This window comes from Ranitomeya variabilis, chromosome 2 (genome assembly GCF_051348905.1).
Source record: "Ranitomeya variabilis isolate aRanVar5 chromosome 2, aRanVar5.hap1, whole genome shotgun sequence".
Taxonomy (NCBI): domain Eukaryota; kingdom Metazoa; phylum Chordata; class Amphibia; order Anura; family Dendrobatidae; genus Ranitomeya; species Ranitomeya variabilis.
Genome location: NC_135233.1, coordinates 997,936,994 through 997,961,147, shown reverse-complemented (window position 1 = coordinate 997,961,147; position 24,154 = coordinate 997,936,994). Strand labels below are relative to the sequence as shown.

The 24,154-nt window shown below is 45.5% G+C and overlaps 1 protein-coding gene across 2 annotated transcripts in view; it reads left to right on the top strand.

Moving 5' to 3' along the window:
* Positions 1-24,154, top strand: part of PIK3CB (phosphatidylinositol-4,5-bisphosphate 3-kinase catalytic subunit beta) — a 180,424-nt gene that overhangs the window by 36,857 nt on the left and 119,413 nt on the right. For both annotated transcript variants that reach the window (XM_077291135.1, XM_077291136.1), the window contains exon 2: positions 16,332-16,465. The gene's annotated coding sequence lies outside the window, so the exon portion shown is untranslated. The remainder of the gene's footprint in view (positions 1-16,331; positions 16,466-24,154) is intronic.

The window sequence follows — 24,154 nt, the reverse complement described above, 5'->3', positions numbered from 1 at the left end:
ATACGGCTTTTCTTCACCCTTCCATCCTGTAGTATTCTACCCTAGAAGCATTATCACCACGAGGACGTACACCACATGCTGGCACCTAATGGCCTGACACACAGTGCCTATGGATTCTCTGTACTGGTGACCTTACAGGATCCACATACATGGCTTTGGAATTAACTCTCTTGCAAGCCTAGAATTTTGGTGCTGCCAGATATTTTATGGATTGATTCCTAGTAATGTTCATGAAACTTGCCCACCTCTACATTTTTATTTTTCTTTGTTTTAAAGAATGCTAACCTCAGCAATCCCTCATCGCTGCCTGGGCCCCTAGTGGGTCCCCGTACTTAGTATTTGGGCTGTGAGGGTAATCACTTATACTCTGCTCACTGAGGATACCATTTCACCGCTGCCCGGCATCCTGCACCATCATCACTGCAGGCAGTCATTGACTGCAGTGGTCACATGTCCAAACAGGACTGGCTGTACTTGTTCTGTGCTTTCTGCTCAGTTCCAATGAACATGTGGCCAATCATTAATCACAGCCGGTGACAGAGCTTCACTTGAATAGTGTTAGAAGAGGAGGCACTGGTGATCAGTAAGCGAAGTAAACTATATGTATTTTATAGCATTCTGGATAGTTTTTAAATAAAAAATATGAAGACATAGACAATCCATTTAATGACTGACTGCTAAAAAAAACAGAAAAAACTACAGCTTTTGAGTTCTGTCCTGGTTTATTGGCACTCCATATAAAGTGTTTTGCCTGGTTCTTATAGAACCTTACAAGTCCGACTCTGGCTACAGTCAAGTAAGTGGAGGGGCATAAAAAGTATATGCAAGGTAGAGAGCGCCTCTAAAATGCTGACACTTGTGAGACCTGTTGATTGGACGTCACCAGATGCTTATTTGTTATACAGTGAAGGAAATAAGAATTTGATCCCTTGCCGATTTTGTAAGTTTGCCCACTGACAAAGACCTGACCAGTCTATAATTTTAAGGGTAGGTTAATTTTAACATTAAGAGATAGAATATCAAAAATAAAATCCAAAAAATCACATTGTATAAAGTATTTAAATGCAGTTGCATTTTGCAGTGAGAAATAAGTATTTGATCTTTCTGACAAACAAGACTTAATACTTGGTGGCAAAACCCTTGTTTTCAAGCACAGCAGTCAGACGTTTTTTGTAATTTGACGATGAAGTTTGCGCACATGTCAGGAGGAATTCTGGTCCACTCCTCTTTGCAGATCATTTCTAAATCATTAAGATTTTGAGGCTGTCGCTTGGCAACTCGGAGATTCATCTCCCTCCATAAGTTTTCTATGGGATTAAGATCTGGAGACCGGCTAGGCCACTCCATGACCTTAGTGTGCTTTTTTTTAGCCACTCCTTTGTTGCCTTGCCTGTATGTTTTGGATCATCGTCTTCTTGGAAGACCCAGCCACGACCCATTTTCAATATCCTGGCGGAGGGAAGGAGGTGTTCATCCAGGATTTTACGGTACATGGCTCCATCCATTCTCCCATTGATGCAGTGAAGTTGTCCTGGGCCCTTAGCAGAGAAACACCCCCAAAACATAATGTTTCCACCTCCATGTTTAACAGTGGGGATGGTGTTCTTTGGGTCAGAGGCAGCATTTCTTTTCCTCCAAACACAGTGAGTTGAGTTAATGCCAAAGAGCTCATTTTTTTGTCTCATCTGACCACAGTACCTTTTCCCAATCAGTCACAGAATCATCCAGGTGTTCACTGGCAGACTTCAGACGGGCCTGCACATGTGCTTTCTTGAGCAAGGGGATCTTGCGGACACTGCAGGATTTGAAACCTTTGCAACATAATGTGTTGCCAATGGTTTTCTTGGTGACTGTGTTCACAGCTGCCTTGAGATCATTAAAGGGAACCTGTCACCACGTTTTTGGAAGATGGGATAAAAATAGCGTTAAATAGGGGCAGAGGTGGGCATTACATTAGTGTGTTTGTTATGCGTTTATTACCCACCTAAGTTGCCGAAATACCTTTGCAAAGTCTCCGTTTTCGCCTGTCAATCAGGCTGGTCTGGTCAAAAGGGCGTTGTCTTCCCCCAGATTTTGCGTAGTTTTCCGTTGGTGGCGTAGTGGTGTGCGCATGCCCAAGGTCCCGAATCCACTGCCAGGGGATTTAAAAGAGCGCTCTGTTCGTTTTCATTGGTGATCGGTGGGCGCGGCCATCTTCATTTGGCCGCGCGTGCGCAGAAGCGGCGCTCTGCTGGCCGCGGCTTCAGGAAAATGGCCGCGGGATGCCGCGCGTGCGCAGATGGATATTGCGGCGGCCATTTTCCTGAAGCCGCGGCCAGCAGAGCGCCGCTTCTGCGCACGCGCGGCCAAAGGAAGATGGCCGCGCCCACCGATCACCAATGAAAACGAACAGCGCGCTCTTTTAAATCCCCTGGCAGAGGATTCGGGACCTTGGGCATGCGCACACCACTACGCCACCAATGGAAAACTACGCAAAATCTGGGGGAAGACAACGCCCTTTTGACCAGACCAGCCTGATTGACAGGCGAAAACGGAGACTTTGCAAAGGTATTTCGGCAACTTAGGTGGGTAATAAACGCATAACAAACACACTAATGTAATGCCCACCTCTGCCCCTATTTAACGCTATTTTTATCCCATCTTCCAAAACCGTGGTGACAGGTTCCCTTTAACAAGTTCCGTCCGTGTAGTTTTAGGCTGATCTCTCACCTTCCTCATGATCAAGGATACCCCACGAGGTGAGATTTTGCATGGTGCCCCAGATCGATGTCTACTGACAATCATTTTTTATTTCTAGCATTTTCTTACTATTGCACCAACATTTGTCTCCTTATCACCCAACATCTTACTAACGTTTTTGTAGCTCATTCCAGCTTTGTGCAGGTCTATGATCTTGTTCCTGACATCCTTATAAAGCTCTTTGGTTTTGCCCATGTTGTAGAGGTTAGAGTCTGACTGATTAATTGAGTCTGTGGACAGGAGTCTTTTATGAAGGTGACTATGTAAGACCGCTGTCATTAATGCAGGTAGCAAGTTGATTAGGAGCGTCTAACTGGTCTGTAGGAGCCAGAACTCTAAGGCTATGTTCACACTTTGCGGCTTTTGCTGCGGATCCGCAGCAGTTTTCCATGCAGGGTACAGTACAATGTTACCCTATGGAAAACAAAAACCGCTGTTTCCACTTTGCGGAAAATCCCTTTAAAAACCGCACGAAATTGCTGCGGAAAAAAAGAAGGAGCATGTCACTTCTTTCTGCGGATTCCGCAGCGTTTTTCAACATGCACCAATAGGAAAGTGCTGTTGAAAACCTGCAGAGGAATCCGCAGAAGAAACCGCATGAAAATCCGCATTGAAAACCGCAGCGGATTTTCAATCCGCAGCAAAATCTGCAAAGTGTGAACATGCCCTAAGGGTATGTGTCCACGTTCAGGATTGCATCAGGATTTGGTCAGGATTTTTCATCAGTATTTGTAAGCCAAAACCAGGAGTGGAACAATTAGAGGAAAAGTATGATAGAAACATATGCTCCACTTTTGTATTTATCACCCACTCCTGGTTTTGGCTTACAAATACTGATGAAAAATCCTGACCAAATCCTGATGCAATCCTGAACGTGGACACATACCCTGAGGCTGTGTGCACACAGTGCGTTTTTTTAGCTATAAAAACGCATTAAAAAACGCATACATTATGCATCCCATCATTTAGAAAGCATTCCGCAATTTTTGTGCACATGATGTGTTTTTTCTGCGAAAAAAATGCATCGCGGTAAAAAACACAGCATGTTCATTAATTTTGCGGATTTTTTTTCGTTTTTCCCGCTATTTAATTAATTGGGAAGCTCCGGCAAAAAAAGTGTCAAAAACGCGAAAAAAACGCATGCAGATTTCTTGCAGAAAATGTCCGGTTTTGCTCAGGAAATTTCTGCAAGAAATCCTGAACGTGTGCACATAGCCTTAGGCCTTGTCAGTGGGCAGACTTACAAAATCAGCAAGGGATCAAATACTTATTTATTCCATTGTATATACTCAGGTATAGTCCTTGTTGGACATGTGTGTTGGCTGCGCAGATCCACATAGCAAAGCTGAGAACAGAGCGGCATCTGTAACACCAGGGCTTTAGAATAGGGAATGTGACCATTTGTTTCTTGATCTTTGTAATATGAAGAAAGTAGGTCAGAAAGACTAGTGCCGACTGTGCATAGACTGTAAAGCTGCAGAGCCTTGGCCTGACCGCGACCATCCACACAAGATTGGCCGCTCAATGCTAATTTAATGATCCGCACAAGCTGGGAATTGCTCAGAAAGCTAAAGCAGCTGGGCACCGACACAGGGAACGTATGATAAGGACATAAGCTGCCCGCCATAAATATTTGTCTTGCTAGATTATCTATTGGACCCGCTAATTAGAAGGCTGGCACCAGGCACTGAGCGGAGGCTACTGGGACCATGACCTTCTTGCCATCGTTGGGCTCACGTGTCTCTAGGACGCCTCTGTGGATGATCAGCTCTGTTTAGTGTCACATTAACGCCTTGTGTGTAATTCTAAAGTGCATTGATGACTGAGATGATGCCATTGTTTTACTATACAAGAAGTGATCATCTCTGGTCTCTAAATTTGATGGTAAACTCTAATCATACACGACACTGTACATTACAGGTGGACCTTGTGCGCCCCATATACTGTTCTTTCGCAGGGACCCTTGTCTGTCCGTCCGGCAGGTCTAAAGATGAAAAAGTGCCTTTAATCTATTGGTATATTTGAGTTTAAAGGGGACCTGTCACCAGGTCAAAAGCGGAAAGTTTTTGCTCTTGTTTTATTTTTTCTGCTCCCAAGTATTCAATTTTTTCCTTCATTTTATAAATCTGGGTTACGGTTCTACAGATACAGGTCTTTTTATGTAGCACTAATTTTTCCAGGTCTTTATAAAGGGGTGTGTCTCACATGGTAATTATGCAGGCTGAAGACACGCCCCCAGAGAATCCTGTCAGCCACGCCCCCTTAGTAAAGGACATAAAAGTTGACACCAAATAAAAAAAGGTCCATATCTCTGGAACCACAGGGCAGATTCTAAAAAAGAAAAATGCAGAATACTCAGAGGGACGCGGTACGAATGAAATAAGGGTATAAACTGACCACTGTTGGTTTAGTTACAGGCACACTTTAAGTAAAATAACATAAATTGTCCTACGAGGTGTTGAATTCCATCAATGTGGATGGGAATAATTGTAAAGTTTTCCTCAACCTGAATAAAATGGCAATTGGGGATAGTAAGAAATGATGGTGTTAGGACTCATTGAGACATCGGCCAGAGCACGGATCATGATGCATGGACTGGCCGCCGATCTGACTGGGCATGAGACGTCCGCATGACCCCTCATGGTTATCGCCAGTTGACTGTGGAGCAGGATAGGGTTTATACCGATATCTGACACAGGGTAGTGAATGGTTACTATGCCACTAATGAGAGGCAGAAACATTACTTTCCACAAGCAAAAAAATGAATGTGAGATGAATATCTTGGTGTAGAAATGGTTGAAAAAACCCTAAATTTGAGGCTCGTCTGCCCATTTGCAGCAGTGTATGCCCGCGGTGTTCTGTACCAGCTCCCGGCCTAGACTCCTGTGCTGTACTTAGCGTATTGATCATTTTACTGGTCTATTGGGAATTGCGGGATGAAAGCGATTCCAATCAATGCCGTACGTCCTAATAGCCAGTCATTTGGGCTCTCCAGTAAAACCAGCCTCAGTGTTCACTGTGCAAGTAATGGAGCGGAAGCATTCGGGGCAGAAGCGATTCCACACATCAGCTGCTTATTATCCAGCGATGAGCAGGAGACGCTGTGCGGAGCCCCGGGGAAGATGACTTCATTACAAATCCTCGCCGTTGTCGATGCCCGTGTCACGGAGCCATTAGGAAACAATTAACGGGCTTTTAGTTAATAGTGGGCTTAAGGCTATGTGCACACGTTGCAGATATGACTGTGGAATTTTCTGCGCAGATTCTGAATTTCTTGGCAGAAAACACAGGTCAGAATCTGCGCCTTTTTTGGTCTGTGCGGATTTCTTCCTTTTTTTTATCTCTGCAGATTTCTATTATGGAATGGATGCAGAAAAGATCTTCAAAAAGAATTGACATGGTCCTTTTTTGGATCTGCTGTGTTTTCCGAGCAGATTTTTCCGCACCATTAGCACAGCATTTTTTTTTTGCCATTGATTTGCATTGTACTGTAAATCACTTGCGGATCTGCAGAGTTTCTGCGCAGAAAAAAACACAGATCTGCAGGAAATCTGCAACGTGTGCACATAGCCTTATATCTGCTTTGTGTGGACTCTTTGAATGTTAAATAGTGAATCTGGTCATTTCTATGCATTTTCCTCCATATTGGCGTATAAGCCATAGAATACAGCCGTTTGTGCCTCATGTAAGGCGGTCTAATAAACCTTACAGACATTAGAGATTATTAGGAAAAAATGACCCCTGCTAAAAATGTGAAATCCCCATCCTCAGCCAGTCAATTCATTACCGCGGATAACTGTCTTGTGTGCGCATAACATTATGCAATGCTAACCACACTACCTGAGCGATGGTGCCGATAAGAAGCATGTGTCACCTATCCGTTCAGTGCGAGATTATTTCTAGATCTCTAGCTGTCTCAGCATTGGGACTTCCACTCTTCTTCGGAAGATTCCTACTTAGATCTAGGACCAGGGTTGTCAATATGACTTTTTTTTTCTTGACAGCTTAGCAAAAAATCACAAACTGACTATATTTTTTATGGACACATTGGAAAACCCATAATAAATCATTATGATTATAAGTGATCCATGTCTACAGCACATAATTCTGATATGAAGACATCATCTGCATTCACTGCAAACTGTAAAATGATGATAATTAGAGTAAGTTCACACAGGGCGTTTATGCTGCATTTTTTCTCTGCAGCAAAACCTGATCATCTTGACAGGAAAGAAGCTGCGCCAAAAACACAGGTTTAGGTGCATTTTTGGTGCGTTTTTTTGCCACATTTTTGGTGCATTTTTTTTTCTTTTTGTGCATGCCTATAAAGTTGAGTGCACACAGAGAAAAAAAAGCAACTTCCTGTAGATAGATAGAATGAATATATAGAATGAATAGATCGATTGATAGAATATAGATTAATAGAACAGATAGATAGAATAGAATATATACATTACCTGCGGTATCCTCTTCCCCGGCATTTTCCCATGGTGCAGAGGTTACCTCCGGTCAGGCAGTGAGGGAGCGCAGGCTCGGTGACGTCACCGCTAGTTACTGAGCCTGCGCCCGCTCCGTCTCATTCATTCCGCGGTACTTACAGCCGGGAGCGGCCACATTAGCAGCGCTCCCAGTTGTAAGCACCAGAATTGGCACGTCTAATAGATGCGCCTGTTCTGGGCAGCTCCTGGCTGCTATTTTTAGGCTGGGGGGGGGGGGGCAATATCCATGGCCCCTTACCCAGGGGCGGAACTACCGGGGTCGCAGAGGTCGCGGCTGCACCAGGGCCCGGGCCCAAAAGAGGGCCCGGTGCCGCCGCGACCTCTGCGACCTCGGTAGTCCGCCGTGGGCGCAGCTTACCGGGCCGCCGCCAGGATGAATTGCAGGCTGAGCGGCCGGTCACTCATGCCTGGTCTCAGCTAAGCTCAGCTTAGCTCAGCTGTAGCGCGTCCTGAGTGAGCGGTCACGTGGTACCGCTCATTAAGGCTCATGAATATGCGCATATTCATGAGCCTTAATGAGAGCGGTATCACGTGACCGCTCACGCAGGAAGCAGGAGCTGCGAGCCTGCGCCTGTGCGCCGGGAGTCGGGACAGAGAGCCGGAGGGATGTCGCCGTCGGCGCGCCCGCTTGGTGTGAGACTGTCAGCTGACAGGTGAGTATGACAGAGGACAGGGGGGATTGAAGGAGGACGGTAAGCCGCCCGTGCCATGGGAGAAGGAGCGGGGAGCGGAGGGGGGTGGTGGAGTGATGAGCCATGCATGGGGGGGGAGAGTGATGAGCCATGCATGGGGGGGGTAGTGGGGAGTGATGAGCCATGCATAGGGGGAATATGAGTCATGCATACAAGAGGTGGGGGGGATATGAGCCATGCATACAGGGGGCGGGGGGGGTGGATATGAGCCATGCATACAGGGGGGGAATTATGAGCCATGCATACAGGAGGTGGGGGGGAAATGAGCCATGCATATGGGGATATGAGCCATGCATACGGGGGGGGGGGGAATTATGAGCCATGCATACGCGGGGGGATATGAGCCATGCATACAAGATGGGAGGGGGTCATTATACACTATTGAGCATCATATGGGGTCATTATACAGTATGGAGCATCATGTGGGGTCATTATACAGTATGGAGCATCATTTGTGGCCAATATACAGTATGGAGCATCATGTGCGGTCATTATACAGTATGGAGCATCATGTGCGGTCATTATACAGTATGGAGCATCATGTGCGGTCATTATACAGTGTGGAGCATCATGTGCGGTCATTATACAGTATGGAGCATCATGTGCGGTCATTATACAGTATGGAGCATCATGTGCGGTCATTATACAGTATGGAGCATCATGTGCGGTCATTATACAGTGTGGAGCATCATGTGCGGTCATTATACAGTATGGAGCATCATGTGCGGTCATTATACAGTATGGAGCATCATGTGCGGTCATTATACAGTATGGAGCATCATGTGCGGTCATTATACAGTATGGAGCATCATGTGCGGTCATTATACAGTATGGAGCATCATGTGTGGCCATTATACAGTGTGGAGCATCATGTGCGGTCATTATACAGTATGGAGCATCATGTGCGGTCATTATACAGTATGGAGCATCATGTGCGGTCATTATACAGTATGGAGCATCATGTGCGGTCATTATACAGTGTGGAGCATCATGTGCGGTCATTATACAGTATGGAGCATCATGTGCGGTCATTATACAGTATGGAGCATCATGTGCGGTCATTATACAGTGTGGAGCATCATGTGCGGTCATTATACAGTGTATGGAGCATCATGTGCGGTCATTATACAGTATGGACTAGGGCAGCAGAAACTCTAAATACGGCCCTGACTGTGGGGGCAGGCCGTGCGGCGTCACGTTCCTCGGCTCCTCCTCCTCCTTTTCGCGGGGCTGCCAGGCGCGCGCGCGCTGCCTGGGGGACTTCGAGCGGTGAAGGTACGTGCAGCAACATGTGGGACATGTGGGGGGTGCGACATGTGGGTGCGCCATGCTCTTCCCAGGTCCCGGGCTGCCTGGCGATGCCGATCGCCGGGCCCAGGTATGTCCGGGCGGCAGGAGCCGGTGCCATTATCGTTTAGCTGGGGGGGGGTGCCCTGCATAGTGCTATTGGTCAGCTAGGGGGGGGGTGTTTTTTTTGCAATAGATATTTACTTCTTAGTTTAACATTGTATGCGTGTGTCTGTATATCATTTTTTTTTTTTTTTGGGGGGGGGGGGGCCCCATTCAAAAGTTCGCACCGGGGCCCGCAGGACTGTTGTTACGCCCCTGCCCTTACCAGCCTGAGAATACCAGACCCCAGCTGTGAGCTTTCACAAACCTGGTTGTCAAAAATGAGGGGGAACCCACGCCGTTTTTTAAAATTATTTATTTAAATTTAAAAAAAAAACGTGAGGACCCCTCTATTCTTGATAACATAACTAGCCTTGCTGAAGCTGACAGCTGGGGGTTGCAGCCCCTAGCTGTGACTTTTGTCTGGCTGATTATCAAAATTAGGGGGGAACCCATGCCGCATTTTTTTTTTATTATTTATTTATAGCGCAGGAGCGGCAGATGAAAACTCCCATCCACTGCTCCTGCTCTCACTGTAATTAGCGGCTGTAGGTGTCAGATGATGATATCAGTAGTCCCATCAGCTGACACCAGTGATCAGAGGTGAAGTTTACACCTCCGATCACAGCTGAGCGCTCCCGCTGTCTTCTGAGGCCACATGCACACGTTGCGGAAAGTGGTGCGGATTTTTCCGGACTGATTTTGGTAAATCCGCAGGTAAACTGCACTGCAGATTACCTGCAGAATTACCGCGGATTTACCGCCTTTTTTTGCGAATTTTGTGCGGATTCCACCTGCAGTTTTACATCTGCGGATTCCTATTATGGAGCAGGTGTAAACCACTGTGGAATCCGCACAAAGAATTGACATGCTGCGGAATAAACAACGCTATGTTTCCGCTGGGTTTTTCTGCAGCATGTGCACTGCGGATTTTGTTTTCCATAGGTTTACATGGTACTGTAAACTCAAGGAAAACTGCTGCAAATCTGTAACGTGTGCACATACCCTGACAGCGGGGAGCCGCGGCTCTCTGACCGGCAGGGAGGATTTCCCCGCCAATCAGAAGCGGTGTTTGCTGCGCAGTCATGCATATGACAGCGTGTCAAACACTAATGTCGGACCCCCCATTCAAGTGAATGGGGTTCGGGTCCGCTCTGCTGGATGACAGGCTTAATGGATTCATCATGCTGCCTGTCATCTAGATGTAGCAAGGCCGAGTGTGACGTCACATCCAGCTGTCCTTGACTTTTCTGCAGCAAATACGCTGCAAGAAAAGTCAACCTTGCGTATTTGCGTATTTGCTGCATTTTTTCACCACCCATTCAAGACAATGGGTGAAAAACACTGAAAAAACGCTGAAAGAAGTGACATGCCTTATATAAAAAAAATGCTGCAAAGCACGAAATACTGATCACACAAAAACCCAATGTGTGTGCATGAGATTTCTGAAATCTCATAGGCTTTGCTGGTACTGTAAAAAACAGCTGAAAATTAGCATAGAAAAGCAGCAAAAAAACACAGCAAAACGCCCTGTGTGAACTTACCCCTACAGTCAAAATAATCTGTATTAGGCCGGTTTCACACGTCAGTGGCTCCGGTACGTGTGGTGACAGTTTCCTCACGTACCGGAGACACTGACACACGTAGACACATTAAAATCAATGTGTCTCTGCAGATGTCAGTGATTTTTCGTGGACCATGTGTCCGTGTGCAAAACACGGAGACATATCCACGTTTCTCCGGCAGCACGGTCCGCAAAACGTCCCGCACACGTGCACACGGAGAACAGTGTGCACTCTCCTCCATGTGCACGTACCGCCGCAGGAGAAACAGCGCTAGAGTTAAGCGCTGTCCCCTGCTTTTGGTGCTGAAGCCGGCATTCATTCCTTCTCCCAAGCAGTGTTCGCTTGAGAGAGGGGTGGAGCTGCATATTCATTCCTGTAATGAGCGGTACCACGTGACCGCTCATACAGGACAAGCTGCGGCGCTGAGAAGAGGCATCGCGGGAGCTGGGTAAGTATTTTAATGCAAACGGGCGGGCGCACAGGGGGTGGGAGGAGGGAGGTGACCCCAAACTTTATTTTTAACAAAAAAAATATTAAAAAACATTGATTTTTCATTCCTTCTCTCGAGTGAACGCTGCTGGGGAGAAGGAATGAATGCCGGCTTCAGCACCAAAAGCAGGGGACAGCGCTTAACTCTAGCGCTGTCTCCTGCACGGTCCGTGTGGTCCTCAGTCGGCACACGGGCGGCACACGGCTGCCACACGGCTGCCACACTGATGTGCCACGTGAGCACACGGATAACTCCGGTACCGATTTTTCCGGTACCGGAATTATCTGGACGTGTGAGACTGGCCTTAGTTTCTTCAGCTTAAAAAAATATATATCACAAACGTCTTAATTTTTCTTCCAGACAACGAAAAAACGTTCCCTATTTTTATGGACCATCCTGGAATTTCTGGACAGCGGGTGACCTTATCTAGGACCAGGACTAGGAGAACTTTGAATAGACTGACGATTCTATATGCGCCATGTTGGATTCTTTGTTTACATTTATTTCGGAGCCATATAAGTAAATGTGACCAATCCACAGCGTGCTGCATTCATTGCATTTAGTCACACATTTCCCTATTCACCTTGAGGGAAAAACACAGTAAAAAATAAACTGCCTGTGTGCGATGATTTTTGTATTTCCGAGAACTACGTCTTCAAGAAAAAAAAAAGAACAAGCATAAATGACCTTAGACAACCAACTATATGTAATTAAAAAGTCAGTTCTGTTTGGCTTTCGCCTTTTTTTTTTTGTCTAGTTTAGTACTGCTGTGCCTTATTACTATCACAGATAGACATACTATTATAATCACTATTTTTAGGTGTCACTATATTGTCCAATTTCTTACTGAAAAACAGTGACTATAAAAACTTGGGCCCTTGACATTTTGCATAATTCCATTTATAATTTACGGTACTTTCTCCACGTAGTCGCACATTTACCTCAGTGGCTTGGGGTGAAAAACCACAAAAAGGTTGACAACCGCATGAACATCTATATGACTAAGTAGTGTTTGACTTTAGCTGTATAACAATAGTTAAAAGTATAATAAAACCAGAACAATTCAACCACAAAAAATAGACTTATAACAAACTGCATATTGCAATATCAATTTTCTTCAAAAGGAATTAGTCATGTAGGTCATTCAAAGACGAGCCCAGCTATAACTTTACATGGCCAGTCTGTTCCTTCGTTACTGAAAAATCAATATTTGAATTGATATGTAAATAAGGCTGAAGAGCTATGGTAGATCTGAAGCCTCTGTCATTCCAGCTCTATTCCTTTCTCGACGTCACCTCCTGTTTGTGTGATGGTTTCCGTGCCTGAAGTCACAAAACATGGAGCTATCAGTCAAAAAGGAGGTGGCAGCAGACAAAGTTGGGAGTGAGAGAGGCTACCATAGCCCTTCGGCCTAATTTGCATATCAATTCAAATGCTGATTTGTCTGGGTTAATATATTGCTGGACTTGTCTTTGAAAAAGCTGCATGGACATATATTTAGCTTGGGTTATGAACTCCTGCCTACAGGTTCCGTTTCCTTTTTGACTTGAGATGACCTGATCTACACTGATGTCATCATAATTTTCTATTCTGCAGTCATTATTTCTGTAAATGGCACACAAATAATTTGAGATGAACTGTCACATGTCTACCTCAACAGAGAGGGACCAGAAGACCACGTTGTCTGATTTCACGCACTCCTGCACAAATTAGAAGCACTTCACCATCCCATTAAATAGTGCAGGTTTCTGCTGTGCAGGGGTTAATCTGTTCATAGCTCCTGGAGCTTCTCTGCTTTGATGGTCTCAGCTGTTCAGTGTTGGCCTCTCCCCTCTGGTATATATACTCTGACAGTCGGGGATTGCCAGGGTTAGTCTTATACTGCCTGTCCTGGAGTTGGAGGTGTTGGTTGTTTGAGGAGGCTTTTGGAGTGTTGTTCAGAAGACTGTTGCTTGGTGATTTATCTGTGTGCGTATCCTCATTCTCTCCTATTTGGTTTTTCCTTCCTTTCCGGTTATCCATTCTGTTGTTTGTGAGTGAAAATGTATATGTTTGGTATTTTCATTTATCCCTGTACGTTTTCCCTTGATAGTCTGGTTTGTGTATTCTTATACACTACAACTCCCCACTTCACTGGGTGAAGGAGGGGACAGATAAGGGCTAATTTAGAAGCTCAGCAAGACATGTGGCCCCAGCGTCTTCACCATCCAAGGAGCAGGGATAGCTAGGATGCGCCTAGCTTTAAGTATAGGGAAAGAGCTCTTAGCACTGGGATGTCCTGCAACAGTGCCACGACATTAACATTAACACTGTCCCAAAACCGTGTTTTTTTTATCCATCATGGATCCGGTGACTACTCTGGCAGGGCAACTGCAGCAACTCAACCTGGACATGGCAGATCTATGCACTGTTGCTTTGCAGCACCCAAACATATCTGGTTTAGGGACCACGACACCCAGGCACCCCTTGGTGGAGCCCAAGATTGTTTTTCCTGACAGGTTCTCTGGGGGGGCGAGACAAGTTTGTTGTTTTCAGTGAGGCCGGTAAGCTTTACTTCTAAAGGACTGATAGGGGCTGATTTAGAAGCTCAGCAAGCCAAGTGGCCCCGGCATCTTCACCATCAGAAGTAATCCAGGGAGCAAGGATAGCTAGGGCGCTCCTAGCTTTAAGGATATGGAAGGAGCCCCTAGCCCTGGGATATTCTGCAACAGTGACATAACATGAACAATGTGGGACTACATGCCTTAATCCACACCTCTTTTTTTTTTTTTTTAAGTCTTGGGATGCCTTGGGTAGATGTAAGCAGGGCTGCTCCGCAGAACCTGTTCGTGTGTCCTGGTTAGCTGCAGATCCAGGATTACAATTTGTTTGGTGACCATTTCATCATTTCCTTATATAAATAAACTACACCATCAACTTTTTTTTTTTTTTAAAGAAAAATGTAAGGGGTCACCTAAAGGCGTTATCCAGTACTATTTTATTTTTTTTTACTATGGAAAAGAAACAATGGAGAAATGGGGTTCACTGTTCTGCCTTAGCTACCAGTAGATGAAACCAGGAGACCAAGGATATTTCTGTGAAGTTTATTTTTCCATCTATCAGTATCTTCAGCAGTGCAGTAAACCTCATCGCTCCATTGTTTCATCTCCTCGGAATAACTTTTCCTGCTGTGTATGGCATAATTTCGTCAGGTGAATAATTCTCAGTACCCTGATACCCCTTTACACTGTATAAGACCTTATTGCACTAATGTTTTACCAGCTTTTCGTCACTCATTTTTTTACTATGGGCCTAAGGATTAGTAGGCCGGTCGCAGACCTGTCTGTTCCCAGCACCTGCTCTATGGTCACTGACCACTTCTAACGATTCTGCTGCTTCACGCCAACATACAAGGTCTTCTTCTGGGCGGCTCTGATGACGAGTGTGACTGCCGACGTCATGCTGATTGACAGCCGGCTCCCCGCAGATGGGCAGTTTTATTGTCGCCATGTTATCCCAGCCTTAATGTGTGAGGGAGCTATGTTAGGGAAAATTGCCATTAACCCCCAAGCCCTGGTGTCACGCTCCCTTTAAAAGTCTCATTTTCACTTCCCGTTCAGGTTGTTTTGCTCTTGTTAATTAATGTTTTATGTGTCCCAAGATGAAGTGTTTATTGATATGGTGACAGACAATGCATTTATGTGACCTGATGAGGAAGATGATGTTATTTTGGTTTCAGCAAGCAATTGTTAGTCTCTGTATAAAGAACATTTCTAACATTTTTCAATGTTCATTTCCTTACAATTCCTTAAAGGGGTTTTCCCACAAAGGTAGTAGATTTTAATCAATAGATCACAGAAAATTGTGAAGTTCCGCAATTGGATGTGTTAAAAATATTTTTCCTGTGCTGAGATAATCTTATAAATGTGCCCCTGCTGTGCACTGTGTAATGGCCGTGTCTGACCGTGCAGGAACATGGCCTGATTATACCACAGCTCCTGGGCAGGGGGGAAACTAAAGAGTATACAGACAAAAAGTATTAAAAACACAACATGTGCACAAATCATAAGACTGTATTTTATTAAAAATCCTCAAACTTTTTTTTCTGCCATAGATGGGAGGTTACGTACTGCCATAGATCTTTTTCAAGCATCTGTAAAGAGGTTGTCCACTACTTTTTCATTGGTGACCACTGATTGGCAGCTTTCTGCCTATGCACAGAGTACATAGAAAGCTGCCAATCAGTGGTGTGGGTGGGGTTATACAGGGCTCAGCATTCAGAGAACTGCTAGATCTGCAGCGAGTAAAATAGTTTTTGATAAAAAAAACTACAGCACCCAGTAAAGTAAGTAATAGATCGCTGGAATCAGAGTCTCTGTCTCCACATCATGCTGTTCTCAAATAGGAAAAAAACTGGCGACAGATTCCCTTTAAGCATCAAATCACAAGAGAAGGCTAGATCTTATTCATGGGAGACACCACCAATGCGCCCAATGTAAGGCCTTAACTCTATATTTAAAAATCTAGAGGGAGTACAACGTGAGGAATTGTGAGTGGGCTTCGCTGGATCAGGCACTTATGGAATATCCTATATTCTTGAATAATTTTTTTCCCTATTTGCAGTTTACTGTGCTTATACTGTTCTTTTTTTATATTTATTTCTACATTGTCGTTAGATCATTTTCATTAATTATTGTTTATTGACCGTCCATTATGTCAGTACCTGGTGTTCCTGAATTCTTCCGGGAACTGACTAATTTCGGTATGTTCTACCTGTAGCACAGAGATGAATTCCAATAGTTCCATAGCCTGCACTTGAGAAGTCACATTGCCTTAACCATTTGTTAGCACTCTGGGAGACGGTGGAGAAAATGGACTGAAATGACTGATTTTCCCTAATTTGTAAACCTTCATGTCATTGCCTATTGCTGTAGGCAGCTCGTTCCTATATAAGCATGTCTACTTTTCTTCCTCGCAGAGCCCGATAACGTTCCTTCTGATACCATCTGGATCTCGGCTTGCTGCAATGCTCAGCTGACCATAAGACATGTCGAGAAGAATGGAGACCAGGAGTGAGATGTCCTGAAGAAAACCCAGAAACAAATGCAAACTGTAAGTCTGATTATTGACACCATAATGGTTTTTGTGATGCGGAGGATTAAAGAGAACCTGACATTGATTCATACTGCCTGTAGCCGGGGACTGTGTCTTGGCTGAATAGTCTAAAGGCAGGTCCTGGACTAGTCTAAAGGTGGGTCCTGGACTAGTCTAAAGACGGGTCATGGACTAGTCTGAAGGTGGGTCCTGGACTAATCTAAAGGCAGGTTCTGGACTAATCTAAAGACGGCTCCTGGACTAGTGTAAAGGCGGGTCCTGGACTAGTCTAAAGGCGGGTCCTGGACTAGTCTAAAGGCAGGTTCTGGACTAGTCTAAAGACGGCTCCTGGACTAGTCTACAGGCGGGTCCTGGACTAGTCTAAAGACGGCTCCTGGACTAGTGTAAAGGCGGGTCCTGGACTAGTCTAAAGGTGGGTCCTGGACTAGTCTAAAGGCAGGTTCTGGACTAGTCTAAAGACAGCTCCTGGACTAGTGTAAAGGCGGGTCCTGGACTAGTCTACAGGCGGGTCCTGGACTAGTCTAAAGGCAGGTTCTGGACTAGTCTAAAGACGGCTCCTGGACTAGTCTACAGGCGGGTCCTGGACTAGTCTAAAGACGGCTCCTGGACTAGTGTAAAGGCGGGTCCTGGACTAGTCTAAAGGTGGGTCCTGGACTAGTCTAAAGGCAGGTTCTGGACTAGTCTAAAGACAGCTCCTGGACTAGTGTAAAGGCGGGTCCTGGACTAGTCTAAAGGCGGGTCCTGGACTAGTCTAAAGGCAGGTTCTGGACTAATCTAAAGACGGCTCCTGGACTAGTGTAAAGGCGGGTCCTGGACTAGTCTAAAGGCGGGTCCTGGACTAGTCTAAAGGCAGGTTCTGGACTAGTCTAAAGACGGCTCCTGGACTAGTCTACAGGCGGGTCCTGGACTAGTCTAAAGACGGCTCCTGGACTAGTGTAAAGGCGGGTCCTGGACTAGTCTAAAGGTGGGTCCTGGACTAGTCTAAAGGCAGGTTCTGGACTAGTCTAAAGACAGCTCCTGGACTAGTGTAAAGGCGGGTCCTGGACTAGTCTACAGGCGGGTCCTGGACTAGTCTACAGGCGGGTCCTGGACTAGTCTAAAGACTTTTCTTGGACTAATCTAAAGGCGGGTCCTGGACTAGTCTAAAGGCGGTTCCTAGACTAGTCTAAAGATGGGTCCTGGACTAGTCTAAAGGCGGGTCCTGGACTAGTGTAAAGGCGGGTCCTGGACTGTTCTGGCTGCATGAACCTGATGACTGGTTCCTGTAGAGGAATGTTATGCTGATAGCGGGAGTCTTCACTGCATTTCGTGCCTTTATAACCTGCTGGTGTCCAATAACTGTAATGTTGTCAGTTTTCTCTGAAATGATCTGTTCGCACATTTCAGTCTTTCTGTTGCTAATCTGCATTGAAATACACATCACATATTCACATGATGCAGTTTTGATGGTCAGATCACACACAGAGTTTGACGTATGGATGAGGTTTCCTAGAATCCCATTATCAATGCTGCTGTAATATCCATTAGATTTTTTATCTGCACAGTCAGCCGTGAATAAGCCTGCTGGGCATGTATGATGACATGCCGGACATCACTGTAATGCATAGATGGTGTCTGGTTGATTGGTTCGGTCGCCTAAATCGGGACAACCCTCCGTGGTATTAGGCTATAATTGGTCATATGGACTAGGGTTGTCTTCAGAAAAAAATTCCTGCGGTTTTAGATAAATCACCATCTCTATAATGTATGAACCAGCCAGGTCTGCCATAGCACATTCTTTGCTTTTCTCAACTATGCAATTCATGAAGAAGCATGTAAAGGCAGTATGCCAGCGCAAACTGACGCCCTAAGTGTACCCTAAGTACTGGTCACTTACAGTGTACCCTAAGTACTCCTCAATGGTGACTGACAGTGTGCCCTAAGTACGCCTCAATGGTGACTGACAGTGCACCCTAAGTACGCCTCAATGGTGACTGACAGTGTACCCTAAGCACACTTCGCTGGTGACTGACAGTGTGCCCTAAGGACTCCTCACTGGTGACTGACAGTGTACACTAAGCACACCCCACTGGTGACTGACAGTGTACCCTAAGCACACCTCAATGGTGACTGACAGTGTACCCTAAGTACACCTCACTGGTGACTGAAAGTGTACCATAAGCACACCCCACTGGTGACTGACAGTGTACCCTAAGCACACCTCAATGGTGACTGACAGTGTACCCTAAGCGCACTTCACTGGTGACTGACAGTGTACCCTAAGCACACCTCAATGGTAACTGACAGTGTACCCTAAGCACACCTCAATGGTGACTGACAGTGTACCCTAAGTACTCCTCAATGGTGACTGACAGTGCACCCTAAGCACACCTCATTGGTGACTGACAGTGCACCATAAGCACACCTCACTGGTGACTGACAGTGTACCATAAGCACACCTCACTGGTGACTGACAGTGTACCCTAAGCACACCTCACTGGTGACTGACAGTGTACCCTAAGCACACCTCACTGGTGACTGACAGTGTACCCTAAGCACACCTCACTGGTGACTGAAAGTGTACCATAAGCACACCTCAATGGTGACTGACAGTGTACCCTAAGCGCACTTCACTGGTGACTGACAGTGTACCCTAAGCACACCTCAATGGTGACTGACAGTGTACCCTAAGCACACCTCACTGGTGACTGACAGTGTACCCTAAGCACACCTCACTGGTGACTGACAGTGTACCACAAACACACCTCACTGGTGACTGACAGTGTACCCTAAGCCCACCTCACTGGTGACTGACAGTGTACCCTAAGCACACCTCACTGGTGACTGACAGTGTACCACAAACACACCTCACTGGTGACTGACAGTGTACCCTAAGCGCACCTCACTGGTGACTGACAGTGTACCATAAGCGCACCTCACTGGTGACTGACAGTGTACCCTAAGCGCACCTCACTGGTGACTGACAGTGTACCCTAAGCACACCTCACTGGTGACTGACAGTGTACCATAAGCACACCTCACTGGTTACTGACAGTACCCTAAGCTCACCTCACTGGTGACTGACAGTGTACCATAAGCACACCTCACTGGTGACTGACAGTGTACCCTAAGCGCACCTCACTGGTGACTGACAGTGTACCACAAGCGCACCTCACTGGTGACTGACAGTGTACCCTAAGCGCACCTCACTGGTGACTCACAGTGTACCCTAAGCGCACCTCACTGGTGATTGACAGTGTACCATAAGCACACCTCACTGGTGACTGACAGCTTGATCTGCCTCCTTTCTCTAAGATAGCACAAACCAGCTCTGTCAATCACCAGTGAGGGAGGGGGGGCATGCAAACCCAGTGGGCAGCACAGTGCATTGAGATCTCAGCCACAAAAAGGTACACTGGATATTTAATTTAAATTCAGTTTTTCTTTTCTGTTTTTATAGTCGAGCTCCTTTCTATTTGCCCCCATCACGACTTTTCTCCAGCAATTTCCATATTGTATTGACCACAATTACTCCATATGTGTTGCCCTGCAATGCGCCCACTAGTACATAAAGCAGATTATTAAGGAAGCCCTCCTCTCATCCACATTTTTATCCTCTCAATATATGGTAATCATCATATTTTATGGCACTGCGTACTTACAATTGCTCATTTTGTCTTTCTACCCAGCTAATTCTTCTCTTTTCCATTAGGTCTATGACATCCCGTGATTATAAACTGACTAGCTGAATCCTTCTAAGCTCTATGTAGAAAGAGGCAGTTTATTTTCTCTGCGTGAGTCAGCATTAGAACAAACGTTTATGGCAGGGGGGAGTAGTGGAGCAGCTGGGTCAGGAGTTGAAGAGGAGAAAGACCCATGCAGGGAAATTGTTTCTACTTAGAGCAGAGAAAAGAGAAGAATAAGCTGGGTAGAAGAGCAAAATGAGCAATTGTAAGTACACAGTGCTGTATAATATGATACTAGCAATATATTAAGAGGACAGAAACTGTGATGGAGGAGGAGGAGTGCCACTTTATCTGCTGGATGCAACTTGCATCAATAGTTGCCTAAAAATACATAGTAGAAAGAGCAGAACCTGGCCGCCGGGGATGATTTGTAGTCACCTTGGCGGTCTGCTGGCTGTGTTTTGTCCAGCTCCACCATGGATCGATGCATTTATTACTGAAGTGGATTAAAGAATTCCACTCAGAGTTAATTAGGGTGAGAAGGGCTTGTGCCGAGCGCACGGGAGATGTGACGTTCAGACCACTCGGGGTAATTACTCTCTTTACTTTCACTGGGAAAACAAATCATGTGTGCGCATTCCACCAGTGACTCTGCAGGGGAAGGTCGCAGCTCCACAGTCTGACATTGATGACCCAGTTGTGTTGGAAACGATAGAACCCTTCTCCATATTGCTCCTATGAAACTACGCCTCCATTCACTGCTCGTCAGCCCATGGTCCATGATGCCCTTCTTACTAATCGCCTTTACCACTTATCCGCCTTATAAATCGAAGTTGATAGATGGCGTTTGGTCCCTTCGCAGAACGTCTCTCCTTCTCCTTTGTGGCCAGAGGGATTTGGATGGAGCGGCTGGTCGCACATGGCACATTGGAGAAGATAGCCGAGCTTGGCACTCGACGAGGTTACCTTCATCAGGCTCATGCCATTGCTTTTACTAACAGCAGGGATATGTCCATTTAGTTTCGGTCTTAGGTTTTGCCTGTTTGATGGCCAGTGTGAACATGCTCCTATTGTGCAGCGTACCGACTTATACTCCAGTTCATTTTTTCGGTCTAGTTTCATTCCATTGTCCACCTTCTAGTCACTATATAGTCAGTCATTGAATGCGAAGAAATGTTATACATGTGGAGCGCGATTACATAGGATTTCTGGGCATTATTGCTCACACATTATGTATCTTATGTTTTGTTTCCTTGTGCCGCCCTTTGAATGATAGGCAAATCCTGATTGTCTTGTTTGTGTATTAAAATGTAATTGTCCTTTCATCTAAAACCCTATTAAAAAGCATGGTGTGGTTGTCCGCATTCCCCACAATATGATATAAAATGTCCAGGAACCATTCAATTCACAAGGTCTGTAACTTGCCCTCCATTTTCACTGGCTCATTTCTTTCCATCTGCATTCTGCCAGCACTATAGGTGCTGGAATTTCCTTTGTTACTTGCTGTTGTCCTGCCTTCCCCGGACTGAAGCCCGTCTCTGTTGTATCTGTATTCTGTTTGACAGACAAGTGAACAGGACAAAAGACAAAGTCTCGCCACCTGTTTCGGTATTCGTTCTGTGTCTCTGCTTCTAGAGACTGATTATACTGTATCTGACGATAGAAAGAAGGAAGATGTATAGTGGTCGGCATATTGGCATGAAAATAAAGGGAATCTGTCAGTAGGATCAACCCTCCTAAACCATCTATATGGGCATGTAGATAATAAGAAGCTGAATAAAATAACACCTTGATATCTGTGATCCAGAGAAACCCATGTTTCTTAATATATAAATGAGCTGTTAAGATCTATGGGCCGGACATAGATCTCCCTGAGAATCTGCCTCCAGAGATTATTATAAATGAAAGGGAGTGATACCAGTGTGAGACATGTAGATCGGGAGCACAGACTGTCAGTCATTACATGTCTCACACTGGTAATTCCCCCTATCGTTTATAATAATCTCTGGAGGCAGATTCTCAGGGAGATCTATGTCCGGCCCATAGATCTTAATAGCTCATTTACATATAAGAAAACTCATATGAAGAAAATTGTGGATATCTCTGGAATGAGACATCAGATTGCAGATATCAAGGTATCATTTTATTCAGCTTCCTATGACCATCGTGCCCATGTAGAAGGCTTAGGAGGGTTGATCCCACTGACTGATTGCCTATTAATATGTGTAAAATAAAGTACTTTACAGTTTTGTTGGACTCATCTGATGGTTAATGCAATGACTACATTTGTTGAATTGACAGTGATCATTTAGTTAAAAAAACGCAAAATTAATGTTGATTGTGCCATTTTTTTTTATATTGGCTGGTGTGATTTGGTGATGAGTGATGCTGAACCTGTATTTTCTTTATTTTATCATAAAAACTGGGTGTGCAGCTTATAGAGGCGATATATAGAGAGAAGAACATAGAAGTAGTGTTATGTAATGTCCGCAGGACGGCTGCCAGCTCTGAGCACTCACAGGTATGCTGGGAAACGTGTCTGCTCATGTCTCCTCCATGCACATCCACGGGGATGTTCTGCATTCTTCTCACTGCCAGCAGAACCTCTGCATATATGGAGAATTCAGCTGCAGGCTTTCCTAGTAGGGATGTACAGTGGGTACGGAAAGTATTCAGACCCCTTTAATTTTTTCACTCTTTGTTTCATTACAGCCATTTGGTAAATTCAAAAAAGTTCATTTTTTTCTCATTAATGTACACTCTGCACCCCATCTTGACTGAAAAAAACAGAAATGTAGACATTTTTGCAAATTTATAGAAAAACTGAAATATCACGTGGTCATAAGTATTCAGACCCTTTGCTCACACACTCATATTTAAGTCACATGCTGTCCATTTCCTTGTGATCCTCCTTGAGATGGTACTACTCTTTCATTGGAGTCCAGTTGTGTTTAATTAAACTGATAGAACTTGATTTGGAAAGGCACACACCTGTCTATATAAGACCTCACAGCTCACAGTGCATGTCAGACCAAATGAGAATCATGAGGTCAAAGGAACTGGCCAAGGAGCTCAGAGACAGAATTGTCACAGATGTGGCCAAGGTTACAACAGAATTTCTGCAGTACTCAAGGTTCCTAAAGGTACCTTCACACGAAACGACTTTACAACGAGAACGACAACGATCCGTGACGTTGCAGCGTCCTGGATAGCGATATCGTTGTGTTTGACACGCAGCAGCGATCTGGATCCTGCTGTGATATCGCTGGTCGTTGATTAAAGTTCAGAACTTTATTTGGTCGTCAGACCGGCGTGTATCGTCAGGTTTGACACCAAAAGCAACGATACCAGCGATGTTTTACGCTGGTAACCAGGGTAAATATCGGGTTACTAAGCGCAGGGCTGCGCTTAGTAACCCGATGTTTACCCTGGTTACCAGCGTAAAAGTAAAAAAAACAAACAGTACATACTCACCTGCACGTCCCCTGCCGTCCGCTTCCTGCTCTGACTGAGCGCCGGCCCTAAAGTGAAAGTAAAAGCACAGCGGTGACGTCACCGCTCTGCTGTTAGGGCCGGCGCTCACACAGTACAGGAAGCGGACGCCGGGGGACGCGCAGGTGAGCATGTACTGTTTGTTATTTTTACTTTTACGCTAGTAACCAGGGTAAACATCGGGTTACTAAGCGCGGCCTTGCGCTTAGCAACCCGATGTTTACCCTGGTTACCCGGGGACCTCGGCATCGTTGGTCGCTGGAGAGCGGTCTGTGTGACAGCTCTCCAGCGACCAAACAGCGACGCTGCAGCGATCGGCATCGTTGTTGCTATCGCTGCAGCGTCGCTTCGTGTGAAGGTACCTTAAGAGCACAGTGGCCTCCATAATCCTTTCATGGAAGAAGTTTGGGACCACCAGAAGTTTTCCTAGACCTGGCCGTCCAGCCAAACTGAGAAATCGTGGGAGAAGAGCCTTGGTGAGAGAGGTAAAGAAGAACCCCAAAATCACTGTGGCTGAGCTCCAGAGATG